Here is a 23,970-nt window from a genome sequence, read left to right on the forward strand (position 1 = left end):
TGACTTCAATCATGCATTGTAGATTGTTGTGACACATTTGTGACTGTGGTTATAGTTTCAGATTCTTGTTACGTATTTTTGGATTGAAGTATTTGCCACAATAAAGACAACATGTATAAAATGCAAAATTTTGAAAGGAATTCTTGCTTACGGCCATACTACCCTGAGAACGCCCGATCTCCTCCGATCTCGGAAGCTAAGCAGGGTCGGGCCTGGTTAGTACTTGGATGGGAGACCGCCTGGGAATACCAGGTGCTGTAAGCTTTTGCACCGCAAAAATAAAAAAAACTTTTGACAAATGTAAGCAAGTATGCGAGCTGCTTTTTTATAAATTTCCACATATTCGCCTGACAGGCTGAGAGCACAAAATGCCAACATTCAGCGTCCCCTGCCTTTGGGTGTTGCTACAGTCTCGCCGTGGACGACTCGCAAATGCGTGTGGCAATTTGCAAATGCGTGTCTGGAGACTTGAGTGTGGCTCCGGAGCTCCACATTAAGACCAAAAGGGGACTCTCGTAGTCTACAGGTGTAGCAGACAGATGACCCGATGCAGTCCGGTTGGGTTGGTGCAGTGAGTGTTTACTAAATAAAAAGTTAATGAATCAATTTAAAAAAATGGTGTTTACTGAATGCAATAAAGGGAAGTATAGTTAATGTGGCAATTAGCAGGTGTGGAGAAGCTTCATTCATTTTTTTTAGCTTCACTGGTTATATCATTGGTTCTTATTTTATTAGTTCCACTTTATTCTTCCATTTATTCCAATTTAATTTAAATAATGTCAAATAAATGGTACATGACCATGGGTGGATAGCAGTGAACGCCCCCCCAAGTTATTGGTGTATATATTGGTGGTACGGGGCTGGTATAATATTAGTGCCCCCATGTGGTCCGAATGTGTAGCTACGGAGCCACACACAAGTCTCCTGACACGCATTTGCAAATCAGCACACGCATTTGCGAGTCGTCCGCGGCAGGACTGTAGCAAACGTCACCTGTAAGAAAAGGTCCCGTTTTTACAGGTCGCCCATCCACGGATTTTTGTCCGCATTTAACCATGTGTATGTGCCAACAAATCATTGTACACATTTGCTGATATTTGTCATATATATGTGACTTCAATCATGCATTGTAGATTGTTGTGACACATTTGTGACTGTGGTTATAGTTTCAGATTCTTGTTACGTATTTTTGGATTGAAGTATTTGCCACAATAAAGACAACATGTATAAAATGCAAAATTTTGAAAGGAATTCTCGCTTACGGCCATACTACCCTGAGAACGCCCGATCTCGTCCGATCTCGGAAGCTAAGCAGGGTCGGGCCTGGTTAGTACTTGGATGGGAGACCGCCTGGGAATACCAGGTGCTGTAAGCTTTTGCACCGCAAAAATAAAAAAAACTTTTGACAAATGTAAGCAAGTATGCGAGCTGCTTTTTTATAAATTTCCACATATTCGCCTGACAGGCTGAGAGCACAAAATGCCAACATTCAGCGTCCCCTGCCTTTGGGTGTTGCTACAGTCTCGCCGTGGACGACTCGCAAATGCGTGTGGCAATTTGCAAATGCGTGTCTGGAGACTTGAGTGTGGCTCCGGAGCTCCACATTAAGACCAAAAGGGGACTCTCGTAGTCTACAGGTGTAGCAGACAGATGACCCGATGCAGTCCGGTTGGGTTGGTGCAGTGAGTGTTTACTAAATAAAAAGTTAATGAATCAATTTTAAAAAATGGTGTTTACTGAATGCAATAAAGGGAAGTATAGTTAATGTGGCAATTAGCAGGTGTGGAGAAGCTTCATTCATTTTTTTTAGCTTCACTGGTTATATCATTGGTTCTTATTTTATTAGTTCCACTTTATTCTTCCATTTATTCCAATTTAATTTAAATAATGTCAAATAAATGGTACATGACCATGGGTGGATAGCAGTGAACGCCCCCCCAAGTTATTGGTGTATATATTGGTGGTACGGGGCTGGTATAATATTAGTGCCCCCATGTGGTCCGAATGTGTAGCTACGGAGCCACACACAAGTCTCCTGACACGCATTTGCAAATCAGCACACGCATTTGCGAGTCGTCCGCGGCAGGACTGTAGCAAACGTCACCTGTAAGAAAAGGTCCCGTTTTTACAGGTCGCCCATCCACGGATTTTTGTCCGCATTTAACCATGTGTATGTGCCAACAAATCATTGTACACATTTGCTGATATTTGTCATATATCTGTGACTTCAATCATGCATTGTAGATTGTTGTGACACATTTGTGACTGTGGTTATAGTTTCAGATTCTTGTTACGTATTTTTGGATTGAAGTATTTGCCACAATAAAGACAACATGTATAAAATGCAAAATTTTGAAAGGAATTCTCGCTTACGGCCATACTACCCTGAGAACGCCCGATCTCGTCCGATCTCGGAAGCTAAGCAGGGTCGGGACTGGTTAGTACTTGGATGGGAGACCGCCTGGGAATACCAGGTGCTGTAAGCTTTTGCACCGCAAAAATAAAAAAAACTTTTGACAAATGTAAGCAAGTATGCGAGCTGCTTTTTTATAAATTTCCACATATTCGCCTGACAGGCTGAGAGCACAAAATGCCAACATTCAGCGTCCCCTGCCTTTGGGTGTTGCTACAGTCTCGCCGTGGACGACTCGCAAATGCGTGTGGCAATTTGCAAATGCGTGTCTGGAGACTTGACTGTGGCTCCGGAGCTCCACATTAAGACCAAAAGGGGACTCTCGTAGTCTACAGGTGTAGCAGACAGATGACCCGATGCAGTCCGGTTGGGTTGGTGCAGTGAGTGTTTACTAAATAAAAAGTTAATGAATCAATTTTAAAAAATGGTGTTTAGAATAGAAATCCCTTTATTGTCATTGTACTCAAGTGTGCAACGAGATTAGAGGGCTCCCCTCTCCAGTGCAATACAACAATAATACAGACAAATATATAAATTAGATAAATAAAGAAGACAGTGCAATGGAATTCAGTACCATTACTGAATGCAATAAAGGGAAGTATAGTTAATGTGGCAATTAGCAGGTGTGGAGAAGCTTCATTCATTTTTTTTAGCTTCACTGGTTATATCATTGGTTCTTATTTTATTAGTTCCACTTTATTCTTCCATTTATTCCAATTTAATTTAAATAATGTCAAATAAATGGTACATGACCATGGGTGGATAGCAGTGAACGCCCCCCCAAGTTATTGGTGTATATATTGGTGGTACGGGGCTGGTATAATATTAGTGCCCCCATGTGGTCCGAATGTGTAGCTACGGAGCCACACACAAGTCTCCTGACACGCATTTGCAAATCAGCACACGCATTTGCGAGTCGTCCGCGGCAGGACTGTAGCAAACGTCACCTGTAAGAAAAGGTCCCGTTTTTACAGGTCGCCCATCCACGGATTTTTGTCCGCATTTAACCATGTGTATGTGCCAACAAATCATTGTACACATTTGCTGATATTTGTCATATATCTGTGACTTCAATCATGCATTGTAGATTGTTGTGACACATTTGTGACTGTGGTTATAGTTTCAGATTCTTGTTACGTATTTTTGGATTGAAGTATTTGCCACAATAAAGACAACATGTATAAAATGCAAAATTTTGAAAGGAATTCTCGCTTACGGCCATACTACCCTGAGAACGCCCGATCTCGTCCGATCTCGGAAGCTAAGCAGGGTCGGGCCTGGTTAGTACTTGGATGGGAGACCGCCTGGGAATACCAGGTGCTGTAAGCTTTTGCACCGCAAAAATAAAAAAAACTTTTGACAAATGTAAGCAAGTATGCGAGCTGCTTTTTTATAAATTTCCACATATTCGCCTGACAGGCTGAGAGCACAAAATGCCAACATTCAGCGTCCCCTGCCTTTGGGTGTTGCTACAGTCTCGCCGTGGACGACTCGCAAATGCGTGTGGCAATTTGCAAATGCGTGTCTGGAGACTTGAGTGTGGCTCCGGAGCTCCACATTAAGACCAAAAGGGGACTCTCGTAGTCTACAGGTGTAGCAGACAGATGACCCGATGCAGTCCGGTTGGGTTGGTGCAGTGAGTGTTTACTAAATAAAAAGTTAATGAATCAATTTTAAAAAATGGTGTTTACTGAATGCAATAAAGGGAAGTATAGTTAATGTGGCAATTAGCAGGTGTGGAGAAGCTTCATTCATTTTTTTTAGCTTCACTGGTTATATCATTGGTTCTTATTTTATTAGTTCCACTTTATTCTTCCATTTATTCCAATTTAATTTAAATAATGTCAAATAAATGGTACATGACCATGGGTGGATAGCAGTGAACGCCCCCCCAAGTTATTGGTGTATATATTGGTGGTACGGGGCTGGTATAATATTAGTGCCCCCATGTGGTCCGAATGTGTAGCTACGGAGCCACACACAAGTCTCCTGACACGCATTTGCAAATCAGCACACGCATTTGCGAGTCGTCCGCGGCAGGACTGTAGCAAACGTCACCTGTAAGAAAAGGTCCCGTTTTTACAGGTCGCCCATCCACGGATTTTTGTCCGCATTTAACCATGTGTATGTGCCAACAAATCATTGTACACATTTGCTGATATTTGTCATATATCTGTGACTTCAATCATGCATTGTAGATTGTTGTGACACATTTGTGACTGTGGTTATAGTTTCAGATTCTTGTTACGTATTTTTGGATTGAAGTATTTGCCACAATAAAGACAACATGTATAAAATGCAAAATTTTGAAAGGAATTCTCGCTTACGGCCATACTACCCTGAGAACGCCCGATCTCGTCCGATCTCGGAAGCTAAGCAGGGTCGGGCCTGGTTAGTACTTGGATGGGAGACCGCCTGGGAATACCAGGTGCTGTAAGCTTTTGCACCGCAAAAATAAAAAAAACTTTTGACAAATGTAAGCAAGTATGCGAGCTGCTTTTTTATAAATTTCCACATATTCGCCTGACAGGCTGAGAGCACAAAATGCCAACATTCAGCGTCCCCTGCCTTTGGGTGTTGCTACAGTCTCGCCGTGGACGACTCGCAAATGCGTGTGGCAATTTGCAAATGCGTGTCTGGAGACTTGAGTGTGGCTCCGGAGCTCCACATTAAGACCAAAAGGGGACTCTCGTAGTCTACAGGTGTAGCAGACAGATGACCCGATGCAGTCCGGTTGGGTTGGTGCAGTGAGTGTTTACTAAATAAAAAGTTAATGAATCAATTTTAAAAAATGGTGTTTACTGAATGCAATAAAGGGAAGTATAGTTAATGTGGCAATTAGCAGGTGTGGAGAAGCTTCATTCATTTTTTTTAGCTTCACTGGTTATATCATTGGTTCTTATTTTATTAGTTCCACTTTATTCTTCCATTTATTCCAATTTAATTTAAATAATGTCAAATAAATGGTACATGACCATGGGTGGATAGCAGTGAACGCCCCCCCAAGTTATTGGTGTATATATTGGTGGTACGGGGCTGGTATAATATTAGTGCCCCCATGTGGTCCGAATGTGTAGCTACGGAGCCACACACAAGTCTCCTGACACGCATTTGCAAATCAGCACACGCATTTGCGAGTCGTCCGCGGCAGGACTGTAGCAAACGTCACCTGTAAGAAAAGGTCCCGTTTTTACAGGTCGCCCATCCACGGATTTTTGTCCGCATTTAACCATGTGTATGTGCCAACAAATCATTGTACACATTTGCTGATATTTGTCATATATCTGTGACTTCAATCATGCATTGTAGATTGTTGTGACACATTTGTGACTGTGGTTATAGTTTCAGATTCTTGTTACGTATTTTTGGATTGAAGTATTTGCCACAATAAAGACAACATGTATAAAATGCAAAATTTTGAAAGGAATTCTCGCTTACGGCCATACTACCCTGAGAACGCCCGATCTCGTCCGATCTCGGAAGCTAAGCAGGGTCGGGCCTGGTTAGTACTTGGATGGGAGACCGCCTGGGAATACCAGGTGCTGTAAGCTTTTGCACCGCAAAAATAAAAAAAACTTTTGACAAATGTAAGCAAGTATGCGAGCTGCTTTTTTATAAATTTCCACATATTCGCCTGACAGGCTGAGAGCACAAAATGCCAACATTCAGCGTCCCCTGCCTTTGGGTGTTGCTACAGTCTCGCCGTGGACGACTCGCAAATGCGTGTGGCAATTTGCAAATGCGTGTCTGGAGACTTGAGTGTGGCTCCGGAGCTCCACATTAAGACCAAAAGGGGACTCTCGTAGTCTACAGGTGTAGCAGACAGATGACCCGATGCAGTCCGGTTGGGTTGGTGCAGTGAGTGTTTACTAAATAAAAAGTTAATGAATCAATTTTAAAAAATGGTGTTTACTGAATGCAATAAAGGGAAGTATAGTTAATGTGGCAATTAGCAGGTGTGGAGAAGCTTCATTCATTTTTTTTAGCTTCACTGGTTATATCATTGGTTCTTATTTTATTAGTTCCACTTTATTCTTCCATTTATTCCAATTTAATTTAAATAATGTCAAATAAATGGTACATGACCATGGGTGGATAGCAGTGAACGCCCCCCCAAGTTATTGGTGTATATATTGGTGGTACGGGGCTGGTATAATATTAGTGCCCCCATGTGGTCCGAATGTGTAGCTACGGAGCCACACACAAGTCTCCTGACACGCATTTGCAAATCAGCACACGCATTTGCGAGTCGTCCGCGGCAGGACTGTAGCAAACGTCACCTGTAAGAAAAGGTCCCGTTTTTACAGGTCGCCCATCCACGGATTTTTGTCCGCATTTAACCATGTGTATGTGCCAACAAATCATTGTACACATTTGCTGATATTTGTCATATATCTGTGACTTCAATCATGCATTGTAGATTGTTGTGACACATTTGTGACTGTGGTTATAGTTTCAGATTCTTGTTACGTATTTTTGGATTGAAGTATTTGCCACAATAAAGACAACATGTATAAAATGCAAAATTTTGAAAGGAATTCTCGCTTACGGCCATACTACCCTGAGAACGCCCGATCTCGTCCGATCTCGGAAGCTAAGCAGGGTCGGGCCTGGTTAGTACTTGGATGGGAGACCGCCTGGGAATACCAGGTGCTGTAAGCTTTTGCACCGCAAAAATAAAAAAAACTTTTGACAAATGTAAGCAAGTATGCGAGCTGCTTTTTTATAAATTTCCACATATTCGCCTGACAGGCTGAGAGCACAAAATGCCAACATTCAGCGTCCCCTGCCTTTGGGTGTTGCTACAGTCTCGCCGTGGACGACTCGCAAATGCGTGTGGCAATTTGCAAATGCGTGTCTGGAGACTTGAGTGTGGCTCCGGAGCTCCACATTAAGACCAAAAGGGGACTCTCGTAGTCTACAGGTGTAGCAGACAGATGACCCGATGCAGTCCGGTTGGGTTGGTGCAGTGAGTGTTTACTAAATAAAAAGTTAATGAATCAATTTTAAAAAATGGTGTTTACTGAATGCAATAAAGGGAAGTATAGTTAATGTGGCAATTAGCAGGTGTGGAGAAGCTTCATTCATTTTTTTTAGCTTCACTGGTTATATCATTGGTTCTTATTTTATTAGTTCCACTTTATTCTTCCATTTATTCCAATTTAATTTAAATAATGTCAAATAAATGGTACATGACCATGGGTGGATAGCAGTGAACGCCCCCCCAAGTTATTGGTGTATATATTGGTGGTACGGGGCTGGTATAATATTAGTGCCCCCATGTGGTCCGAATGTGTAGCTACGGAGCCACACACAAGTCTCCTGACACGCATTTGCAAATCAGCACACGCATTTGCGAGTCGTCCGCGGCAGGACTGTAGCAAACGTCACCTGTAAGAAAAGGTCCCGTTTTTACAGGTCGCCCATCCACGGATTTTTGTCCGCATTTAACCATGTGTATGTGCCAACAAATCATTGTACACATTTGCTGATATTTGTCATATATCTGTGACTTCAATCATGCATTGTAGATTGTTGTGACACATTTGTGACTGTGGTTATAGTTTCAGATTCTTGTTACGTATTTTTGGATTGAAGTATTTGCCACAATAAAGACAACATGTATAAAATGCAAAATTTTGAAAGGAATTCTCGCTTACGGCCATACTACCCTGAGAACGCCCGATCTCGTCCGATCTCGGAAGCTAAGCAGGGTCGGGCCTGGTTAGTACTTGGATGGGAGACCGCCTGGGAATACCAGGTGCTGTAAGCTTTTGCACCGCAAAAATAAAAAAAACTTTTGACAAATGTAAGCAAGTATGCGAGCTGCTTTTTTATAAATTTCCACATATTCGCCTGACAGGCTGAGAGCACAAAATGCCAACATTCAGCGTCCCCTGCCTTTGGGTGTTGCTACAGTCTCGCCGTGGACGACTCGCAAATGCGTGTGGCAATTTGCAAATGCGTGTCTGGAGACTTGAGTGTGGCTCCGGAGCTCCACATTAAGACCAAAAGGGGACTCTCGTAGTCTACAGGTGTAGCAGACAGATGACCCGATGCAGTCCGGTTGGGTTGGTGCAGTGAGTGTTTACTAAATAAAAAGTTAATGAATCAATTTTAAAAAATGGTGTTTACTGAATGCAATAAAGGGAAGTATAGTTAATGTGGCAATTAGCAGGTGTGGAGAAGCTTCATTCATTTTTTTTAGCTTCACTGGTTATATCATTGGTTCTTATTTTATTAGTTCCACTTTATTCTTCCATTTATTCCAATTTAATTTAAATAATGTCAAATAAATGGTACATGACCATGGGTGGATAGCAGTGAACGCCCCCCCAAGTTATTGGTGTATATATTGGTGGTACGGGGCTGGTATAATATTAGTGCCCCCATGTGGTCCGAATGTGTAGCTACGGAGCCACACACAAGTCTCCTGACACGCATTTGCAAATCAGCACACGCATTTGCGAGTCGTACGCGGCAGGACTGTAGCAAACGTCACCTGTAAGAAAAGGTCCCGTTTTTACAGGTCGCCCATCCACGGATTTTTGTCCGCATTTAACCATGTGTATGTGCCAACAAATCATTGTACACATTTGCTGATATTTGTCATATATCTGTGACTTCAATCATGCATTGTAGATTGTTGTGACACATTTGTGACTGTGGTTATAGTTTCAGATTCTTGTTACGTATTTTTGGATTGAAGTATTTGCCACAATAAAGACAACATGTATAAAATGCAAAATTTTGAAAGGAATTCTTGCTTACGGCCATACTACCCTGAGAACGCCCGATCTCCTCCGATCTCGGAAGCTAAGCAGGGTCGGGCCTGGTTAGTACTTGGATGGGAGACCGCCTGGGAATACCAGGTGCTGTAAGCTTTTGCACCGCAAAAATAAAAAAAACTTTTGACAAATGTAAGCAAGTATGCGAGCTGCTTTTTTATAAATTTCCACATATTCGCCTGACAGGCTGAGAGCACAAAATGCCAACATTCAGCGTCCCCTGCCTTTGGGTGTTGCTACAGTCTCGCCGTGGACGACTCGCAAATGCGTGTGGCAATTTGCAAATGCGTGTCTGGAGACTTGAGTGTGGCTCCGGAGCTCCACATTAAGACCAAAAGGGGACTCTCGTAGTCTACAGGTGTAGCAGACAGATGACCCGATGCAGTCCGGTTGGGTTGGTGCAGTGAGTGTTTACTAAATAAAAAGTTAATGAATCAATTTAAAAAAATGGTGTTTACTGAATGCAATAAAGGGAAGTATAGTTAATGTGGCAATTAGCAGGTGTGGAGAAGCTTCATTCATTTTTTTTAGCTTCACTGGTTATATCATTGGTTCTTATTTTATTAGTTCCACTTTATTCTTCCATTTATTCCAATTTAATTTAAATAATGTCAAATAAATGGTACATGACCATGGGTGGATAGCAGTGAACGCCCCCCCAAGTTATTGGTGTATATATTGGTGGTACGGGGCTGGTATAATATTAGTGCCCCCATGTGGTCCGAATGTGTAGCTACGGAGCCACACACAAGTCTCCTGACACGCATTTGCAAATCAGCACACGCATTTGCGAGTCGTCCGCGGCAGGACTGTAGCAAACGTCACCTGTAAGAAAAGGTCCCGTTTTTACAGGTCGCCCATCCACGGATTTTTGTCCGCATTTAACCATGTGTATGTGCCAACAAATCATTGTACACATTTGCTGATATTTGTCATATATCTGTGACTTCAATCATGCATTGTAGATTGTTGTGACACATTTGTGACTGTGGTTATAGTTTCAGATTCTTGTTACGTATTTTTGGATTGAAGTATTTGCCACAATAAAGACAACATGTATAAAATGCAAAATTTTGAAAGGAATTCTCGCTTACGGCCATACTACCCTGAGAACGCCCGATCTCGTCCGATCTCGGAAGCTAAGCAGGGTCGGGCCTGGTTAGTACTTGGATGGGAGACCGCCTGGGAATACCAGGTGCTGTAAGCTTTTGCACCGCAAAAATAAAAAAAACTTTTGACAAATGTAAGCAAGTATGCGAGCTGCTTTTTTATAAATTTCCACATATTCGCCTGACAGGCTGAGAGCACAAAATGCCAACATTCAGCGTCCCCTGCCTTTGGGTGTTGCTACAGTCTCGCCGTGGACGACTCGCAAATGCGTGTGGCAATTTGCAAATGCGTGTCTGGAGACTTGAGTGTGGCTCCGGAGCTCCACATTAAGACCAAAAGGGGACTCTCGTAGTCTACAGGTGTAGCAGACAGATGACCCGATGCAGTCCGGTTGGGTTGGTGCAGTGAGTGTTTACTAAATAAAAAGTTAATGAATCAATTTTAAAAAATGGTGTTTACTGAATGCAATAAAGGGAAGTATAGTTAATGTGGCAATTAGCAGGTGTGGAGAAGCTTCATTCATTTTTTTTAGCTTCACTGGTTATATCATTGGTTCTTATTTTATTAGTTCCACTTTATTCTTCCATTTATTCCAATTTAATTTAAATAATGTCAAATAAATGGTACATGACCATGGGTGGATAGCAGTGAACGCCCCCCCAAGTTATTGGTGTATATATTGGTGGTACGGGGCTGGTATAATATTAGTGCCCCCATGTGGTCCGAATGTGTAGCTACGGAGCCACACACAAGTCTCCTGACACGCATTTGCAAATCAGCACACGCATTTGCGAGTCGTCCGCGGCAGGACTGTAGCAAACGTCACCTGTAAGAAAAGGTCCCGTTTTTACAGGTCGCCCATCCACGGATTTTTGTCCGCATTTAACCATGTGTATGTGCCAACAAATCATTGTACACATTTGCTGATATTTGTCATATATCTGTGACTTCAATCATGCATTGTAGATTGTTGTGACACATTTGTGACTGTGGTTATAGTTTCAGATTCTTGTTACGTATTTTTGGATTGAAGTATTTGCCACAATAAAGACAACATGTATAAAATGCAAAATTTTGAAAGGAATTCTCGCTTACGGCCATACTACCCTGAGAACGCCCGATCTCGTCCGATCTCGGAAGCTAAGCAGGGTCGGGCCTGGTTAGTACTTGGATGGGAGACCGCCTGGGAATACCAGGTGCTGTAAGCTTTTGCACCGCAAAAATAAAAAAAACTTTTGACAAATGTAAGCAAGTATGCGAGCTGCTTTTTTATAAATTTCCACATATTCGCCTGACAGGCTGAGAGCACAAAATGCCAACATTCAGCGTCCCCTGCCTTTGGGTGTTGCTACAGTCTCGCCGTGGACGACTCGCAAATGCGTGTGGCAATTTGCAAATGCGTGTCTGGAGACTTGACTGTGGCTCCGGAGCTCCACATTAAGACCAAAAGGGGACTCTCGTAGTCTACAGGTGTAGCAGACAGATGACCCGATGCAGTCCGGTTGGGTTGGTGCAGTGAGTGTTTACTAAATAAAAAGTTAATGAATCAATTTTAAAAAATGGTGTTTAGAATAGAAATCCCTTTATTGTCATTGTACTCAAGTGTGCAACGAGATTAGAGGGCTCCCCTCTCCAGTGCAATACAACAATAATACAGACAAATATATAAATTAGATAAATAAAGAAGACAGTGCAATGGAATTCAGTACCATTACTGAATGCAATAAAGGGAAGTATAGTTAACGTGGCAATTAGCAGGTGTGGAGAAGCTTCATTCATTTTTTTTAGCTTCACTGGTTATATCATTGGTTCTTATTTTATTAGTTCCACTTTATTCTTCCATTTATTCCAATTTAATTTAAATAATGTCAAATAAATGGTACATGACCATGGGTGGATAGCAGTGAACGCCCCCCCAAGTTATTGGTGTATATATTGGTGGTACGGGGCTGGTATAATATTAGTGCCCCCATGTGGTCCGAATGTGTAGCTACGGAGCCACACACAAGTCTCCTGACACGCATTTGCAAATCAGCACACGCATTTGCGAGTCGTCCGCGGCAGGACTGTAGCAAACGTCACCTGTAAGAAAAGGTCCCGTTTTTACAGGTCGCCCATCCACGGATTTTTGTCCGCATTTAACCATGTGTATGTGCCAACAAATCATTGTACACATTTGCTGATATTTGTCATATATCTGTGACTTCAATCATGCATTGTAGATTGTTGTGACACATTTGTGACTGTGGTTATAGTTTCAGATTCTTGTTACGTATTTTTGGATTGAAGTATTTGCCACAATAAAGACAACATGTATAAAATGCAAAATTTTGAAAGGAATTCTCGCTTACGGCCATACTACCCTGAGAACGCCCGATCTCGTCCGATCTCGGAAGCTAAGCAGGGTCGGGCCTGGTTAGTACTTGGATGGGAGACCGCCTGGGAATACCAGGTGCTGTAAGCTATTGCACCGCAAAAATAAAAAAAACTTTTGACAAATGTAAGCAAGTATGCGAGCTGCTTTTTTATAAATTTCCACATATTCGCCTGACAGGCTGAGAGCACAAAATGCCAACATTCAGCGTCCCCTGCCTTTGGGTGTTGCTACAGTCTCGCTGTGGACGACTCGCAAATGCGTGTGGCAATTTGCAAATGCGTGTCTGGAGACTTGAGTGTGGCTCCGGAGCTCCACATTAAGACCAAAAGGGGACTCTCGTAGTCTACAGGTGTAGCAGACAGATGACCCGATGCAGTCCGGTTGGGTTGGTGCAGTGAGTGTTTACTAAATAAAAAGTTAATGAATCAATTTTAAAAAATGGTGTTTACTGAATGCAATAAAGGGAAGTATAGTTAATGTGGCAATTAGCAGGTGTGGAGAAGCTTCATTCATTTTTTTTAGCTTCACTGGTTATATCATTGGTTCTTATTTTATTAGTTCCACTTTATTCTTCCATTTATTCCAATTTAATTTAAATAATGTCAAATAAATGGTACATGACCATGGGTGGATAGCAGTGAACGCCCCCCCAAGTTATTGGTGTATATATTGGTGGTACGGGGCTGGTATAATATTAGTGCCCCCATGTGGTCCGAATGTGTAGCTACGGAGCCACACACAAGTCTCCTGACACGCATTTGCAAATCAGCACACGCATTTGCGAGTCGTCCGCGGCAGGACTGTAGCAAACGTCACCTGTAAGAAAAGGTCCCGTTTTTACAGGTCGCCCATCCACGGATTTTTGTCCGCATTTAACCATGTGTATGTGCCAACAAATCATTGTACACATTTGCTGATATTTGTCATATATCTGTGACATCAATCATGCATTGTAGATTGTTGTGACACATTTGTGACTGTGGTTATAGTTTCAGATTCTTGTTACGTATTTTTGGATTGAAGTATTTGCCACAATAAAGACAACATGTATAAAATGCAAAATTTTGAAAGGAATTCTCGCTTACGGCCATACTACCCTGAGAACGCCCGATCTCGTCTGATCTCGGAAGCTAAGCAGGGTCGGGCCTGGTTAGTACTTGGATGGGAGACCGCCTGGGAATACCAGGTGCTGTAAGCTTTTGCACCGCAAAAATAAAAAAAACTTTTGACAAATGTAAGCAAGTATGCGAGCTGCTTTTTTATAAATTTCCACATATTCGCCTGACAGGCTGAGAGCACAAAATGCCAACATTCAGCGTCCCCTGCCTTTGGGTGTTGCTACAGTCTCGCCGTGGACGACTCGCAAATGCGTGTGGCAATTTGCAAATGCGTGTCTGGAGACTTGAGTGTGGCTCCAGAGCTCCACATTAAGACCAAAAGGGGACTCTCGTAGTCTACAGGTGTAGCAGACAGATGACCCGATGCAGTCCGGTTGGGTTGGTGCAGTGAGTGTTTACTAAATAAAAAGTTAATGAATCAATTTTAAAAAATGGTGTTTACTGAATGCAATAAAGGGAAGTATAGTTAATGTGGCAATTAGCAGGTGTGGAGAAGCTTCATTCATTTTTTTTAGCTTCACTGGTTATATCATTGGTTCTTATTTTATTAGTTCCACTTTATTCTTCCATTTATTCCAATTTAATTTAAATAATGTCAAATAAATGGTACATGACCATGGGTGGATAGCAGTGAACGCCCCCCCAAGTTATTGGTGTATATATTGGTGGTACGGGGCTGGTATAATATTAGTGCCCCCATGTGGTCCGAATGTGTAGCTACGGAGCCACACACAAGTCTCCTGACACGCATTTGCAAATCAGCACACGCATTTGCGAGTCGTCCGCGGCAGGACTGTAGCAAACGTCACCTGTAAGAAAAGGTCCCGTTTTTACAGGTCGCCCATCCACGGATTTTTGTCCGCATTTAACCATGTGTATGTGCCAACAAATCATTGTACACATTTGCTGATATTTGTCATATACCTGTGACTTCAATCATGCATTGTAGATTGTTGTGACACATTTGTGACTGTGGTTATAGTTTCAGATTCTTGTTACGTATTTTTGGATTGAAGTATTTGCCACAATAAAGACAACATGTATAAAATGCAAAATTTTGAAAGGAATTCTCGCTTACTGCCATACTACCCTGAGAACGCCCGATCTCGTCCGATCTCGGAAGCTAAGCAGGGTCGGGCCTGGTTAGTACTTGGATGGGAGACCGCCTGGGAATACCAGGTGCTGTAAGCTTTTGCACCGCAAAAATAAAAAAAACTTTTGACAAATGTAAGCAAGTATGCGAGCTGCTTTTTTATAAATTTCCACATATTCGCCTGACAGGCTGAGAGCACAAAATGCCAACATTCAGCGTCCCCTGCCTTTGGGTGTTGCTACAGTCTCGCCGTGGACGACTCGCAAATGCGTGTGGCAATTTGCAAATGCGTGTCTGGAGACTTGAGTGTGGCTCCGGAGCTCCACATTAAGACCAAAAGGGGACTCTCGTAGTCTACAGGTGTAGCAGACAGATGACCCGATGCAGTCCGGTTGGGTTGGTGCAGTGAGTGTTTACTAAATAAAAAGTTAATGAATCAATTTTAAAAAATGGTGTTTACTGAATGCAATAAAGGGAAGTATAGTTAATGTGGCAATTAGCAGGTGTGGAGAAGCTTCATTCATTTTTTTTAGCTTCACTGGTTATATCATTGGTTCTTATTTTATTAGTTCCACTTTATTCTTCCATTTATTCCAATTTAATTTAAATAATGTCAAATAAATGGTACATGACCATGGGTGGATAGCAGTGAACGCCCCCCCAAGTTATTGGTGTATATATTGGTGGTACGGGGCTGGTATAATATTAGTGCCCCCATGTGGTCCGAATGTGTAGCTACGGAGCCACACACAAGTCTCCTGACACGCATTTGCAAATCAGCACACGCATTTGCGAGTCGTCCGCGGCAGGACTGTAGCAAACGTCACCTGGAAGAAAAGGTCCCGTTTTTACAGGTCGCCCATCCACGGATTTTTGTCTGCATTTAACCATGTGTATGTGCCAACAAATCATTGTACACATTTGCTGATATTTGTCATATATCTGTGACTTCAATCATGCATTGTAGATTGTTGTGACACATTTGTGACTGTGGTTATAGTTTCAGATTCTTGTTACGTATTTTTGGATTGAAGTATTTGCCACAATAAAGACAACATGTATAAAATTCAAAATTTTGAAAGGAATTCTCGCTTACGGCCATACTACCCTGAGAACGCCCAGGTGTGGTTGGTTGAGTGATTGCAGGTGTGCCTGATTGTCACTCTGCGTGAGTGTGCAGAGGTGACAGTCAGAGCTCTATGCTCCTGGCTTATGTCTTTTTTTGTGGCAAATCTTGGTTAATCTTTTCTGAATTTTTGGGAGTTTTTGTTTAGTTTTTTTTTCTCCTCCCAGCCTCCGTGCTGTGGAGGGGGGTTTCTTTTGTTTCTTCTCCCCATCCCCCCCCTTCTTTCTCCCGGATCCAGGTTCAATGGACTCATTAGGACAAACCATGGAGCAGTCATTGAATCGAGTGCCTGATGGCATGCTGGCGGCGACCAAGAGACAAGGTTTGAACAGCGATGGAATGGTGAGCAATGTTGTGACTGAGAGCATAATTTTTGATAAAGACCTCACGGTATTTCTGGACATAGACAATGGTGATGAGATCACTCCTTTATGGTTAATTAGGGGAATTAAGGAAGTGTGTGGGCAGATTAAGGCCTGTCGGAGGATTTCCTCTGACAAATTTGAAATAACAGTTAGCTCTATTCAAGCGAAGAAGAAGCTACTTGATGGCTTCCGGATGGGCGCGGCGCGGATACATGGTCGGGAGATAACAACCGACGAAATGGTCGTATCCTTTCTACACCTGCCGGCATATATTGAAGACTCCGAAATATATGATAAACTTCAGTCCTGGGGCGTATCGGCGACCTCCAATGTACGGAGGAAAATGTGGCCGGGCACCGATGTAGCTGACGGGACCCGCTTTGTTAAAGTAAGATTTACCGACACTGTAAAATCTTTACCATATTCTGCTCGCTTCATCACTGCCTCAGGGCCTGAATATTTCAGGGTGATCCATGATCGACAGGTCAAAGTGTGTCGAGGTTGCCTGTCCCCGGAACATGTGTACAGGGATTGTCCGGAATTCTTGTGCCGGAAATGTGGCAAGCAGGGGCATTATGCCAGAGAATGTAATGAGACTCACCTTCGTCGTTGTGGTGTGTGCAGACAATACCCTGTCCTTTGTGTTTGTGGCGAGGATATTTCTGTGGCCGCACCGATAGAAATGGAAGACAGTCCCACTATCGCAAAGCCGGTTGTCCGCCTGCCAGAAACAAACCTTTCAAAAGCTCACCTGTTTGAGAATAGTGAGATGAGCTCTGATACAGTGCTGTGTGGGACAAGGGTGCCTGTAGTGGAGGGAGTTATAGGTCAAAATCCTAGCTCTACTCACGAACGAGGCGGGGGGGGTGCGCATCGCCCTACCCCTGATCCCATGTCGACCGGGGCCGAACCTTTGAAGGGGGTGAGTGTTGGGCAGATTCCACTCTCTGCCCCTGAGAGGGGGGGGACAACTATGGAAAGTTGTATCCCTAGGCCGGGGAAGAAACAACATCCAGAAAGGATCAGCAGTATCAATTTTTCCCTGCCGACCTCCCTAAATGCCTCGTGCACCGGCGATACGGGAGAGAGCGAGATATCTGCGGTGGGGAGGAATGTTGGTCAGCCTGAAGGCTCATCATTGCCCCAAATGATGCCGCAATGCCACATGGCAGAAGCCCCCTTACCGGTCGACAAGTGTCATGACAGTTGTAAATTGTCTGATGACAAAATGGAACACAGCACAGCGGAACCCAAAAAGAGGCAATCTGAAGGCTTGAGAAAAGGAAGATCGAAGAAGTCTAAGTGATAAGCCTCTTCCCCTCCTATCTTTATAATGACTGTTCTCCTTGTGTCAGCTAATGCCTGCGGGCTGCGGAGCAACCTCAAAATTGACAACATTTTACATAACACAAAGTGGGATGTTCTTTGTCTGCAAGAGACCTGGTGGAGCCAAGAGCATGTTGACAAGATTCGTCGCATGGTACGTGGCTCTGTACATGTAGCCCTCGGCTCCCCCAGGTCTTGTGGCGTAGCAATCCTGTCTAGGACCTGTGCACTGGGCCACCCCAACCTGGTGCATGCTGATCCGGGGGGCAGATTTATAGTGGTAGACTTTAATGGCTCATTGCCTCTCCGACTCATCAACCTCCATGCACCAAACCTGGAGCTAAAAAGACGAGACTTTTTCTTACATGTGTTTTCCTTTGTCAACAATAGAACAATTATGACTGGCGACTTCAATGTCGCCCTGAGTAAATTGGACATTAGTGTCAACAACACCTACAAAAATGATGTCAGCAGAAATTGTCTACTGAACTTGATCAACAACAACAATATGTTAGAAATCTGGAGAACCCTAAACCTCAGGGGGAGGGCTTTCTCGCGCAAACAAATAGTACTGGGCACGCTTAAACAATCGCGCATTGACTTGTGCTTAGCGTCTGCTTCCCTTGCGCAGAGACTGGACAATCCCAAGTACACATGGTCTGGACAGAGTGATCACGCGCTACTGTCGTTTGATCTATGTCTATACAAAAGCAGGCGGACCGGTGGTCTCTGGGTCTTCAATAATTCGCTTCTAGAAGATGAGAGCTTTATTTCAAAAGTAAACTATTTTCTTGATGGGATAAAGGAGGAGTCTAAGTATGTAGACAGGATCACAGACTGGTGGGAAAGTGTCAAACTACGTTTAAAAAAATTGTCAATTAATCATTGTAGAGCTAAGTCTTGGGTGGAAAAATTAGAGGAGAACACTGTGAGAGACCAATTGCTGAAAATAACTCTATCTGCGGCGATAACACGTGGGCCTGTGGACCCGTTATTTTTCTCGCTGCAACATAAACTCGAGCTGCTTGAAGCAAACAAGTGTAGAGGGGCAGCCCTGAGGGCCAAAGCTCAAAATGCTGTAGAGGGCGAGCGATCAACAGCGTACTTTTTGGGACTGGAAAAAAATAAACAAGGAAAAGCATATATATCTAAATTGTGGTCTCACAAATCTCACGCGATGGTCACGGACATTGATGACATTTTAGAAGAGGTCGAATTTTTCTATACTGATCTCTTCAAATTCCGACAACCGTTGACAGATCATGCCACCGAGGCCATAGCCGCCTTAAACCGTGTACTGAGTGTGGACGATAAAGACATGTGCGACAACTCAATGTCCGAATTCGAAATCACAAAGGCAATCCAAGATCTAAATAATAAAAAAAGCCCAGGTTGCGATGGTCTAACGGCTGAGTTCTTTAAGGCTTTTATGAAAAAGCTGTCACCTATCTTGCTCAATTTGTTTCATCACATGGAAAAAAAAGATCTGGTCCCTTCATCATTTTGCGAAGGTACCGTTACGTTAATACACAAGAAAGGTGCGTCTGAACAATTGAGCAACTATAGACCGATTAGTCTTTTGAACACTGACTATAAAATCTTAGCCAAAGTTTTAGCAGCTCGTCTCAAAAAAGTAATAGGTACCATCATCTCCGAAACGCAGTCATATAGCATTCCGACAAGGGATATTTCAGACACTATTTTAAGTATAAAGTATTTAACTAAACACATGGCTGCCTCGTGCGGAATTCATGTCAGCCTCGATTTCGAAAAAGCCTTTGATAGGGTGGAGCACTCTTTTTTATGGAAGGTGCTTGACAAATTTGGATTTGGGTCTTCCTTTACCAATTGGATAAAACGTCTGTATGCAAACGCAGCCAGTAAAATCAAAGTGAACGGACTACTGACAGGACCTGTTAAATTGGGAAGGTCAGTGAGACAGGGGTGCCCCCTGTCCTCACTACTCTTTAGCCTTGTTGTAGAACCACTTGCGGCCCTCCTTAAACAAAATAACAGCATAAAAGGCATTTGGACACCAAGTGGACGTGAAGTTAAGATTCTACAGTATGCGGACGATACAAACCTGTTTGTCAGAGACGTGGGGAGTCTAAGTGTAGCTCTCAACGAGCTCAACATTTTCTGCCAAGCCTCGGGTGCAAAAGTCAATTTTGATAAGTCCACCATGGCCGTTTTTGGAACCACCAGCGCTGTGCCAAAGACCTGGGGTTTTAAAGAGGCCACACTCAGCCAAAAAATCCTTGGTGTTTGGATTGGGGAGAACACTTCTCGTTGTGATGAACAGCAATGGGAAACAGTTTTACCACAAGTAAAATCCACTTTAGATATGTGGAAATTCAGGAATTTAACTCTGAAAGGGAAAATATTGGTCATCAATAACCTGTGTATTTCAAAATTAATTCACTCACTGACTGTCACTCACATGTCCGCGAATGTTTTAAATAGATTAAATTTAACTTTTAATTATTTCATGTGGAAGAGGGAAAGAGGTTTCATTGGGCACTATACCTTGATCGGTGATGTCCAAGCAGGTGGCTTAAATTTGACAGACATTGGCACAAAAAAGGCTGCACTACGCTTGAAGCTGCTCAGAAAGTTTTTAAATCCTGCCTTCTCAGCTCCCTGGAAGGATTTTCTTCTGCCAATTTTAGAGGGTCTAGGCCGCTACGGCGTCTTCAATCTCTGCCAGATGTTGCCTCGCACGATGTTCCCCCCTCTGGACCCCTTCGAAAAAGAAATCTTAGAAGCGTGGTGGGCATTGCGGCCATGGGTTAGGACAGAGCCAATGTCACTCCATCAACTGCAGAACATTCCACTTAGGTTCAACCCCGATCTCCTGGGCGGTGAGCCAGGGAGTGGGGAAAGGATGTTAAGTGGGGTTTTAGAAAGTGCACACATCAGAACAATGGGTGATTTATTAGACCAGAAAGGGAATTTTAACATTGAACGCATTCGCACCTTGTTTCGCTTCCACAAAGTTCCCTTTCGGAGGGCCACTGTGTTGCGCTCAGTGGGAAAAATCAGAGACTCCGTGGATTGCCACTGGGGGCACCTTCTGGGGCGGATGTCACAGAGTGAAGACACCACCACTGAGTCAGAGTTAAATTATGTGCTGACCTTTGGGGCTCGACCGACTAGACTGGCAGAGTGCACAACAAAACTACTCTATCATGTGTTGCTAACCAAAATACTGAAAAAGCCAACAGCAGAAAACGCGTGGCGTCAGGCATACCCCACCCTGGCTCCCTCGTCCATCTGGGCTGACATGTTTAACTGGTGTACTCCACCCAAGGTAAGTAACACTGATTTTAAAATAAGACACAGGATAATCTTTCCATGTACAACGCTGCATGCTTTTCTACCAAGTGCCTATGACAGGACATGTCCAGTGTGCGGAGAGGAACCGGAGGATTTTCACCATCTCATTCTCCAATGCCGAGTCGTGCGACATTTCAGATCCAGACTGGAAGATCTCATTGCCAGGAGGCTGGGGGTGAAACTCCCCTCGCCGGTAGTCGGTGGTGGCGGTGACCAGAATTCCTGGCTTCTCCTGTTCGGTATCATCCCTTCACCATGGAAAGGCCTAAATGTCAAAGCCCTCAAGCTGCTCTTGGCCATAGCACGTCATTCCATCGTCATCACAAGAAACATCCACCTGCATGAAAAAAGGAAAGGCGATCACTGGTCCATCTTCAAATCGTTGGTCATCTCCCATCTCACCCATCTTCAGGAACATCGACCCCAACGTTTTGAAGACGACTTGGCAGTAAACAACGGACTAGTAACTTTCTCTGCTGACAACAGTCTGGACTTTCATTTTTAAAATGCATCCTTGGTTACGACTGTCTATCGTTGGACATCCCTACTGATGTTTGTTCACGAATGTTTGGATCTTGAGTCAAACCTCTATTTGTACAGATGTTTTTATTACAATAATAAAAAAAAAAAAAAAAAGAACCCCCGATCTCGTCCGATCTCGGAAGCGAAGCCGGGTCGGGCCTGGTTAGTACTTGGATGGGAGACCGCCTGGGAATACCAGGTGCTGTAAGCTTTTGCACCGCAAAAAAAAATAAATTAAAAAAACTCTAACAAATGTAAAAAAAAAAAAAAAAAAAAAAAAAAAGAACGCCCGATCTCGGAAGCTAAGCAGGGTCGGGCCTGGTTAGTACTTGGATGGGAGACCGCCTGGGAATACCAGGTGCTGTAAGCTTTTGCACCGCAAAAATAAAAAAAACTTTTGACAAATGTAAGCAAGTATGCGAGCTGCTTTTTTATAAATTTCCACATATTCCCCTGACAGGCTGAGAGCACAAATTGCCAACATTCAGCGTCCCCTGCCTTTGGGTGTTGCTACAGTCTCGCCGTGGACGACTCGCAAATGCGTGTGGCAATTTGCAAATGCGTGTCTGGAGACTTGACTGTGGCTCCGGAGCTCCACATTAAGACCAAAAGGGGACTCTCGTAGTCTACAGGTGTAGCAGACAGATGACCCGATGCAGTCCGGTTGGGTTGGTGCAGTGAGTGTTTACTAAATAAAAAGTTAATGAATCAATTTTAAAAAATGGTGTTTAGAATAGAAATCCCTTTATTGTCATTGTACTCAAGTGTGCAACGAGATTAGAGGGCTCCCCTCTCCAGTGCAATACAACAATAATACAGACAAATATATAAATTAGATAAATAAAGAAGACAGTGCAATGGAATTCAGTACCATTACTGAATGCAATAAAGGGAAGTATAGTTAATGTGGCAATTAGCAGGTGTGGAGAAGCTTCATTCATTTTTTTTTAGCTTCACTGGTTATATCATTGGTTCTTATTTTATTAGTTCCACTTTATTCTTCCATTTATTCCAATTTAATTTAAATAATGTCAAATAAATGGTACATGACCATGGGTGGATAGCAGTGAACGCCCCCCCAAGTTATTGGTGTATGTAGTAGTTTCGTGTGGTTTTCACACCTCCTGTCTCATCCCTGAAAGCCATGCCTTGAATTCATCTCCACACTGGAATACCGTATCATACCCTCCCTCTATCGATGTATAAGGGCAGTCTATAATCAGATGGTCCATATTTTGACACTCATGGTTACACCAGGGGCATGCTTGCGTAGCCACTGTCCCCCATCTTTGCAAATTTTGGGCTGTACGTCCTTGTTTGCAAAGGATCCTGTTGTAGGATGTCCACTCTCTCCTGCTGGTTCCATTGTAGCCTGGGAGCTTCTCAGTGGGGTCTCCAATTCTCTCGCCTCCAACAGGTACATTTCCTCTCCATAGGTCGCGCCACCTATCTGCTGACGTGTGCTCTGATTCCCGTTCTTGGCTGAAGGGTCTTCTGGATCTCAGGCGGTGCCCTCCTGGGTTGTGTGCTAGGGCCCGACACAGGGGAGCCAATATATTTTGTTGCATGATCTGTGTTGCCTGCTCTCTTCTTACTGCTGGAGGTTCAATGTTGCACATTGTTGGAAGCCAGTTTATAGGAGTAGAACGTATGGCGCCCGATATCAGTCTCATTGCTTCATTCAGCTGGACATCAACTTTGGATGTATGTGCACACCGGCCCCATACTGGGCTGCAATATTCAGCCACGCTGTAGCACAGTGCCATGACTGACGTCCGTAGAACGTTTTGGTTGGCACCCCAACCTGTTCCCGTAAGTTTACGGATTAGTGCCACTCTTGATTTCAGCTTCTGGGCTGTATTTTCTAGGTGTTTCCTGTAGGTGAGTGTTCTGTCTAGAGTTACCCCTAGATATTTTGGTTCACAATCCACCGGCAGGTTTTCCCCCTCTATTTCCACCCTTAGCTTGTAATTAGCTTGCTGGTTGGTTAGATGGAATGTTGTTACCACTGTCTTGGTTCTGTTCATTCTTAGGTACCATCTTTTAAAGTAATTTGAGAGCAACGCTATGTCCAGCGATAATGTTCTCTCGATTGTACCAAAATCCCTGTCTTGGGTTACCAATGCCCAGTCATCCGCATAACCGAATTTCCAGGATTCTGTATCTGGTAGGTCTGATATGTAAACATTGAATAGTGCTGGTGAAATTACAGATCCCTGTGGGACTCCATTTTTAATGCTAAATTCTCGGCTTGTTTGGTCCCCCAGGCACACTCTGAAGTGCCTCTTTGCAGTCATAGATGCAATTATATTGGCTATAGCTTTACTTTTGATGATGTTGGCTACCTTATACAGGAGTCCTTCTCTCCACACTGTATCATATGCAGCCGAGAGATC

The 23,970-nt window shown here is 43.4% G+C and overlaps 14 non-coding genes across 14 annotated transcripts; all 14 read left to right on the plus strand.

The window, feature by feature from the left end:
- The first annotated feature begins 145 nt into the window (after positions 1–145).
- On the plus strand, positions 146–264 carry LOC148315380 (5S ribosomal RNA). The gene has a single exon (XR_015841091.1). It is a non-coding gene; the product is annotated as a 5S ribosomal RNA (ribosomal RNA).
- A 992-nt stretch (positions 265–1,256) lies between these two features.
- LOC148315381 (5S ribosomal RNA) lies at positions 1,257–1,375 on the plus strand. The gene has a single exon (XR_015840996.1). It is a non-coding gene; the product is annotated as a 5S ribosomal RNA (ribosomal RNA).
- A 992-nt stretch (positions 1,376–2,367) lies between these two features.
- Positions 2,368–2,486, plus strand: LOC148315382 (5S ribosomal RNA). Its single transcript, XR_015841174.1, has one exon. It is a non-coding gene; the product is annotated as a 5S ribosomal RNA (ribosomal RNA).
- A 1,137-nt stretch (positions 2,487–3,623) lies between these two features.
- Positions 3,624–3,742, plus strand: LOC148315383 (5S ribosomal RNA). Its single transcript, XR_015840997.1, has one exon. It is a non-coding gene; the product is annotated as a 5S ribosomal RNA (ribosomal RNA).
- A 992-nt stretch (positions 3,743–4,734) lies between these two features.
- LOC148315384 (5S ribosomal RNA) lies at positions 4,735–4,853 on the plus strand. Its single transcript, XR_015840998.1, has one exon. It is a non-coding gene; the product is annotated as a 5S ribosomal RNA (ribosomal RNA).
- Positions 4,854–5,845: 992 nt separating this feature from the next.
- LOC148315385 (5S ribosomal RNA) lies at positions 5,846–5,964 on the plus strand. Its single transcript, XR_015840999.1, has one exon. It is a non-coding gene; the product is annotated as a 5S ribosomal RNA (ribosomal RNA).
- Positions 5,965–6,956: 992 nt separating this feature from the next.
- On the plus strand, positions 6,957–7,075 carry LOC148315386 (5S ribosomal RNA). Its single transcript, XR_015841000.1, has one exon. It is a non-coding gene; the product is annotated as a 5S ribosomal RNA (ribosomal RNA).
- Positions 7,076–8,067: 992 nt separating this feature from the next.
- LOC148315387 (5S ribosomal RNA) lies at positions 8,068–8,186 on the plus strand. Its single transcript, XR_015841001.1, has one exon. It is a non-coding gene; the product is annotated as a 5S ribosomal RNA (ribosomal RNA).
- A 992-nt stretch (positions 8,187–9,178) lies between these two features.
- On the plus strand, positions 9,179–9,297 carry LOC148315388 (5S ribosomal RNA). Its single transcript, XR_015841092.1, has one exon. It is a non-coding gene; the product is annotated as a 5S ribosomal RNA (ribosomal RNA).
- A 992-nt stretch (positions 9,298–10,289) lies between these two features.
- On the plus strand, positions 10,290–10,408 carry LOC148315389 (5S ribosomal RNA). Its single transcript, XR_015841002.1, has one exon. It is a non-coding gene; the product is annotated as a 5S ribosomal RNA (ribosomal RNA).
- A 992-nt stretch (positions 10,409–11,400) lies between these two features.
- On the plus strand, positions 11,401–11,519 carry LOC148315390 (5S ribosomal RNA). Its single transcript, XR_015841003.1, has one exon. It is a non-coding gene; the product is annotated as a 5S ribosomal RNA (ribosomal RNA).
- Positions 11,520–12,656: 1,137 nt separating this feature from the next.
- On the plus strand, positions 12,657–12,775 carry LOC148315391 (5S ribosomal RNA). The gene has a single exon (XR_015841005.1). It is a non-coding gene; the product is annotated as a 5S ribosomal RNA (ribosomal RNA).
- A 992-nt stretch (positions 12,776–13,767) lies between these two features.
- On the plus strand, positions 13,768–13,886 carry LOC148315392 (5S ribosomal RNA). The gene has a single exon (XR_015841078.1). It is a non-coding gene; the product is annotated as a 5S ribosomal RNA (ribosomal RNA).
- Positions 13,887–14,878: 992 nt separating this feature from the next.
- LOC148315393 (5S ribosomal RNA) lies at positions 14,879–14,997 on the plus strand. The gene has a single exon (XR_015841137.1). It is a non-coding gene; the product is annotated as a 5S ribosomal RNA (ribosomal RNA).
- The last annotated feature ends 8,973 nt before the right edge of the window (positions 14,998–23,970 follow it).

Source organism: Idiotropiscis lumnitzeri, unplaced genomic scaffold, assembly GCF_059441095.1.
Source record: "Idiotropiscis lumnitzeri isolate Australia: NSW breed Sydney's pygmy pipehorse unplaced genomic scaffold, RoL_Ilum_1.0 HiC_scaffold_114, whole genome shotgun sequence".
Lineage (NCBI taxonomy): Eukaryota > Metazoa > Chordata > Actinopteri > Syngnathiformes > Syngnathidae > Idiotropiscis > Idiotropiscis lumnitzeri.